Source organism: Chionomys nivalis, chromosome 8 (genome assembly GCF_950005125.1).
Source record: "Chionomys nivalis chromosome 8, mChiNiv1.1, whole genome shotgun sequence".
Taxonomy (NCBI): Eukaryota; Metazoa; Chordata; class Mammalia; order Rodentia; family Cricetidae; genus Chionomys; species Chionomys nivalis.
The window spans coordinates 96,858,872-96,864,768 of record NC_080093.1 but is presented as its reverse complement, the minus strand read 5'-3'; the positions used below and the strand labels follow the sequence as shown (position 1 = coordinate 96,864,768).

General features: G+C 37.2%; 1 pseudogene; it reads left to right on the top strand.

Annotated features, from left to right (window-relative positions):
• Window positions 1-247: 247 nt before the first annotated feature.
• On the top strand, window positions 248-591 carry LOC130880717 (60S acidic ribosomal protein P1-like; annotated as a pseudogene).
• Window positions 592-5,897: the final 5,306 nt, after the last annotated feature.

The window sequence follows — 5,897 nt, the reverse complement described above, 5'->3', positions numbered from 1 at the left end:
TAGCTTGAACCTGTGAAAACCTGTGTGTGCTGCCACAGTCTTTGTGAATTCATTTGTGGGTCTGTCCAAATGTGCTTAGGAGACACTGTTTTCAGGTTTCTTTCATTTGGTGACAGAATTTTTTCATGTTAAAATTTTGACATTAAGCTTTTCCTCTGCTGCCGCCAAGGTGCTCGGTCCTTCCGTGGAAGTGAAGGCCGCGTTGGGGTGAGGCCCTCACTTTAGCACCGTGCGGGCAGTCCGCAGCATGGCCTCCGTCTCTGAGCTCGCTGCATCTTCTCCGCCCTCATCCTCCAGGACGACGAGGTGACGGTCACGGATGATAAGATCAATGCCCTCATTAAAGCAGCTGGTGTCGATGTTGAACCTTTCTGGCCTGGCTTGTTTGCAAAGGCCCCCGCCAATGTCAACATTGGGAGCCTCATCTGCAATGTAGGGGCTGGTGGGCCTGCACCAGCAGCCGGAGCCCCGCCAGCAGGCGGTCCTGCCCCCTCCACCGCTGCTGCCCCAGCTGAGGAGAAGAAAGTGGAAGCCAAGAAGGAAGAATCCGAGGAGTCTGATGACGACATGGGCTTTGGTCTTTTTGACTAGGCGTTTTGATATCATGGCTAAAATAAAAATTGTCATTAATGAATATACTCCCTTTTGCATGCTAAGATTCTCTACTTTCATGGAAGGATTTATAACACATGAGTAAGAAGCATGATCTAGGGGGATTTTCATTTTGTGGATAAGTAGTTACCACATTGGTCATATGTAGGGATGGGGCAAGCAGGCCTCCTTTTCGTCCCTCCCAGCTCCCGCACGGCTAGCTTTACACCCAAAATAACAACACCCAAATTGTATTCTTTTAAACACCGCTTGGCCCATTAGCTCTAGCCTCTTACTAGCTAACTATCACATCTTGATTAACCCATTTCTATTAATGTGTGTAGCACCATGAGGTGGTGGCTTACCGGGAAGATTCTAACCTGCGTCCATCTCGGAGGGGAGAGCTATAGCGTCTGCCTCACTTCCCTTCTCCCCAGCATTCTGTTCTGTCTACTCCACCAACCTAATTTTCTGCCCTATTAAAAGGCCAAGGCAGTTTCCATGCGATGCTCTCTGCACCTATAATGAAGACACTGTAACAAAAGCACACACTTGCTGATGCCTAGTAGATCTTACAGGATCATGGACAAGAAGCATGTTTGAAATTTATTGAAATGGGACACATAGAAAGTTGGAAGAAATTTCCATCCAACAGTTGATGATTGAAGTGAAGAGTGTGGAGCATGGTGCATACAGAAGGAGTAGATTCTATTCTGTAAGCACATCTTCACTACTATACAATATTGACCTATCTGCAAAATTTTGAAAAATGCATATCAGGTTATTTAAATCATGGGACTGGAAAGAACGTGGCTAACCCCCCTATCTACAATGAAAGTTTGTATCATCAATATTTCTTCTACATTAAGCAAGTTCTATTTTACAAGCCCACATATTCCTTCTGGCTCAGTATATGTGTGTAAGTGTTATAGACAAGAATCTTTGCCACATTTCTGTAATTCTATTATACAGAAGGAAGGAAGGAAAAAACTGTACATTTAATTTGAGAAAATTTTATTTGAAGATCCTTGTGTAGAATAAAAGCATCTACTTTTCAAGCACATACTCACCATAAATGTTTATCAGACAAATACATGGTTACAAGAAGGCTTAGAAAGGATTAACTAAATGGATGTTGTAAGGATATGGCATTCTTTCAGTCTGTGAAAAAATTATATAATGAATACCTCACAACGATTCTGTTTTACAAGCATATAGTTCCTATTTCTCAATATAGGTCTGCATGCATTTTGCTGTAAATACCTTACTAGATAAATTTTAATGTGAAGTTCTTACAAAAGAAGATAAGAAAGTATATTTTATCCCATTCCATTAGACAACTTTGGTATGTTGTATCAATATCGTAGGAGAAATGTATTCCCCTTTGAGTTCACGTTCTCTGTAGCTCATTCTTCATAGCCCACATCCTCTACAGCTCATATACTTGGGTTAGCTGGACGAGGAATACATTTCTTAAAAAGCAATAAAAGATATGAAAGAAATGAGAGAACTTTACATTCCATTTCATGGGAGAAATTTTATGATTTATTTTCACCTAGAAAAAGAAAAGTTCACCTTAAATATACATATAATTGATAGTTCTTCGTGAGTCTGTATACACTATGGTATCAGGAACTAGTTAGAGTATTCAGAAATTGCAGCTATATTTACATATTTGCAAAATCCCATCTTAAACATCTACAACACAGTTCCTACACCTACAATTCAGGGCGCATTGCTGGAAAGGAGGTAGAAAGATTATAATAGAAAATCAGCAAAAAGATTATGTCTTCTAACTATGGCAGGTAAGCTACATCCATGAAAATGCAACGATGTGGTAGGTTAAACAAGACCTGAACAAGAAAAACATATACATGCTGGCAGGGGTGGGGAAATGGCATAAGAATTTACAACTAGATGAAGACCTATAATAAATCAATGATTACTGAAAGAGAAAGTAGTATTTTCTGAAGATGTGCACCCTGACGGTTTATCCAATCCTATATATTTATACCCAAAACCATAAACATATAAGCAATACAAAATGTACTCAGCAAATTGTATCTATATATTTGTTCCAGAATAAACCACTTCAGAGCCAACAGTAGCTAGCTAGCTATTACAAAAGTAGCCTGAGACTTATGAATCCAAAACTCCTTTGCAATTGAAGCACTGTGGATAATTCTGTTAATTATTTGAATTTCTGATACATGTTCTTTTGGAAACATTGTTCTTTTCAGTAAAATGTTATTGTAGTGATGAGGCGAGCAGGCCTCCTTTTCATCCCACCTGGCTCCCGCACGGCTAGCTTTACACCAGAAATAACAACACACAAATTGTATTCTTTTAAACACTGCCTGACCCGTTAGCTCTAGTCTCTTATTGGCTAACTCTCACATGTTGAGTAACCCATTTCTAATAATCTGTGTAGCACCACGAGGTGGTGGCTTACCGGGAAAGATTCTAGCCTACATTCGTCTCGGGTCAAAGAATCATGACGTCTGCCTCATTTCCCTTCTTCCCAGCATTCTGTTCTGTCTACTCCACCTACCTATGTTCTGACCTATCAGGCCGAGCAGTTTCTTTATTAATTAACCAATGAAATCAACACATAGAAAGAAGACCCATCTACATCATGTTATAACTATTTCAAAAATATTTGCTTTTACAATATAATTTGAGTTCAATGACATTTTAAAAAATAGTTGTCTTATTGAATCTGAGTACAGACTTATATTTATACTCATTAAAACTCATGGAGTATTGCTATATCTATGCAGTATTAAACTTCAGATATCAGCAGGCCTCATATTTTCATAACAAAGAGCACAAATATAGGATATGTTGCTCAATTACCTGATGTTCATGACACAGGATTTTAACAGCGTTTTTGTTGTTGTTGTTGTTGTTGTTTGGTTTTTTTTGCCCACTTCTGTTTTTCCAAAATCTCTTTTGTGAAATTTGAACTACAGTGGAAGACAAGAATTCCAGTGAAGCCAAAAGTTTAAACCTACAGAATATTTGTCTGAAAGAAGCAGACACAATGACAAAGACGCTACACAGAAGACGAAGAAGTCACTACTAGATGCTGCATATTGAACTGTAGTTTGTAAAGGATTCTTTCATTTGGCTTAAATAAGAGTCTTAATTATAAATTACTCTTCAGTCTTTTAGAGTGCTATTAGGTAGACTTGTGTCTAAAATTAGTTTTTCTTTTAATTTATTCTCAGGACTCAATTTTGTTTTTGCAGTGGTTTTAATAACAGGTCTTTCAGATGGCACAGTGTATTCCTGTTTACATATAAATATTTTTCAGATTTTATGGATATTATCTTGATAGATAGAGGCAGATAATTGCCAATCTTTCTTACAGACATTTTCAAATGTGGCTTTCTACAGCTGGCAGTTACTGGCCTCAGCTTTTATAGTAGAAAGCAGGAAGAAAGCATGAACTAGGAAATAACATGAATCGGACCTCACTTTAGATTAGATCTCAGATCTGGAAACTAGGAAGAAACACTGCAGCCCAAATTGCCTTCAGAAAGCTTATTTTGATAACCCTAGAATGCTCAAAATGTTAAAGTTGTGTCAACAGCTGCTTGCTGTGGACAGCAAAAGCAGCATGAAAAGTGACCTTGAATAGGGCATGTATAATTAAAGTTTGCAGCTCAGAATGCAGTTTTCAATCTCACAGAAGCAGATCGGAATCTGTAAACAACCCTGATTACTTCTGTACTAGTGATTCCTGATTCCTATTGGACTGAAGTGTTGGTCTGTGGGTTTTATGCTCTATTAAATGATGCGTCTTTGTTGACCTTTGGTTTTCTGTTCCTCTGTGATACTCTGTCCCTGGACCTGGACCAACAGTAAGATATTGTGGTTTTCTGCACAAGGTGGGAGAGGGACACCTAAAATAATGGCTAGTGTTTTAAAATGTAATTGTCATAAGAGAAAAGTGTAGGATTATGAATCTAATTAAAGGATCTCACAATAGCTTCTTCTTCTTCTTCTAATATTCCATTGTCATTTGAGAAAAGGATTTTCTGTTTGCAGGAGGAAGGAGTTTGGGAAGCATGAACCCTGTAACTTTTGCGGGAGATGATGCTGGTGTTAGTGTGAAACGGGGTGAACTCGGGGTTCTTTTTATTTGTTTTCTATAGTTTGGTCTGTGCCTGTTTAGATTACATACATCTTTTGCTGGTTAGCTTATCTTACCGGACAAATAAACAGAAATGCTAAATATCCCAGAAATACAAAAGTGTTTTTTTAATCAAGTAGATACTGATGACCTTTCTTAACTGTTGTAATGCCCCTTCTAGTTGTAGAGCCCTTTCTAGAGTTGTGAAATCACACACACACACACACACACACACACACCTATACACACACACCAAAGCAACAGATATGAATCCTTTACTCTGGTCAAGTAAGCACATGTTAAAGAGTTCAGTGAACTCAAGCTAGAAAGTTTTTCCTTTCTTGATGGAAAGGAACGACTTATTTTAAGTTATTTTGCCAACACGAAACAGTTATGGAAACAGATCTGTTCGTTGATCTGGCTCTCTTAGCTCATCTGAGTCACATAGCTAACAGTCTGGTTCCAGAAATGAAGAAGAAATTCGTTTATTAATATGCTGTGTTAATCAGTTACTTAGTCTAAAATTCCTTATTCTATCTTTTGGTGTCTTCAGACCAAAGTATGAATGAGCCCTACCTAGACTTACTATGAGTTTAGGCAGCAATGTCCTTTGTGGCTGACATAAAAAGGACAGTAAATGGCAAATGTGGATCAACATCAGCTCCTGTTTCTTGTTTTAAAATATCTTTAAGGATACTGAACATCTTCATTAAAAATATTAGATTGGTTTAGAATAATTGTTAAATAAACACTTGTGAATATGGTAATAAAAATGTTAAGTGTAATCAGCTTAAATTTGAGTTTTAATGAGTATAAATATAAGTGTACTCAGATTCAACTATTTTTAAAATGTCATTGAACTCAAATTATATTGTAAAAACAAATATTTTTAAAATAGTTATAACATTTTACTCAAAAGAACAATGTTTCCAAAAGAACACATATCAGACATTCAAATAATTAACAGAATTATCCACAGTGCTTCAATTGCAAAGGAGTTTTGGATGCATTAGTCTCAGGGTATTTTTGTAATAGCTAGCTACTGTTGGTTCTGAAGTGGTTTATTCTAGGACTTTCAATAAAATAAGAAGATTTAACTTACAATAGAATGTGCATAAAATACACAAACCAAAGGAATATTTTAAATAATGTTGACCTGAGTAAAACA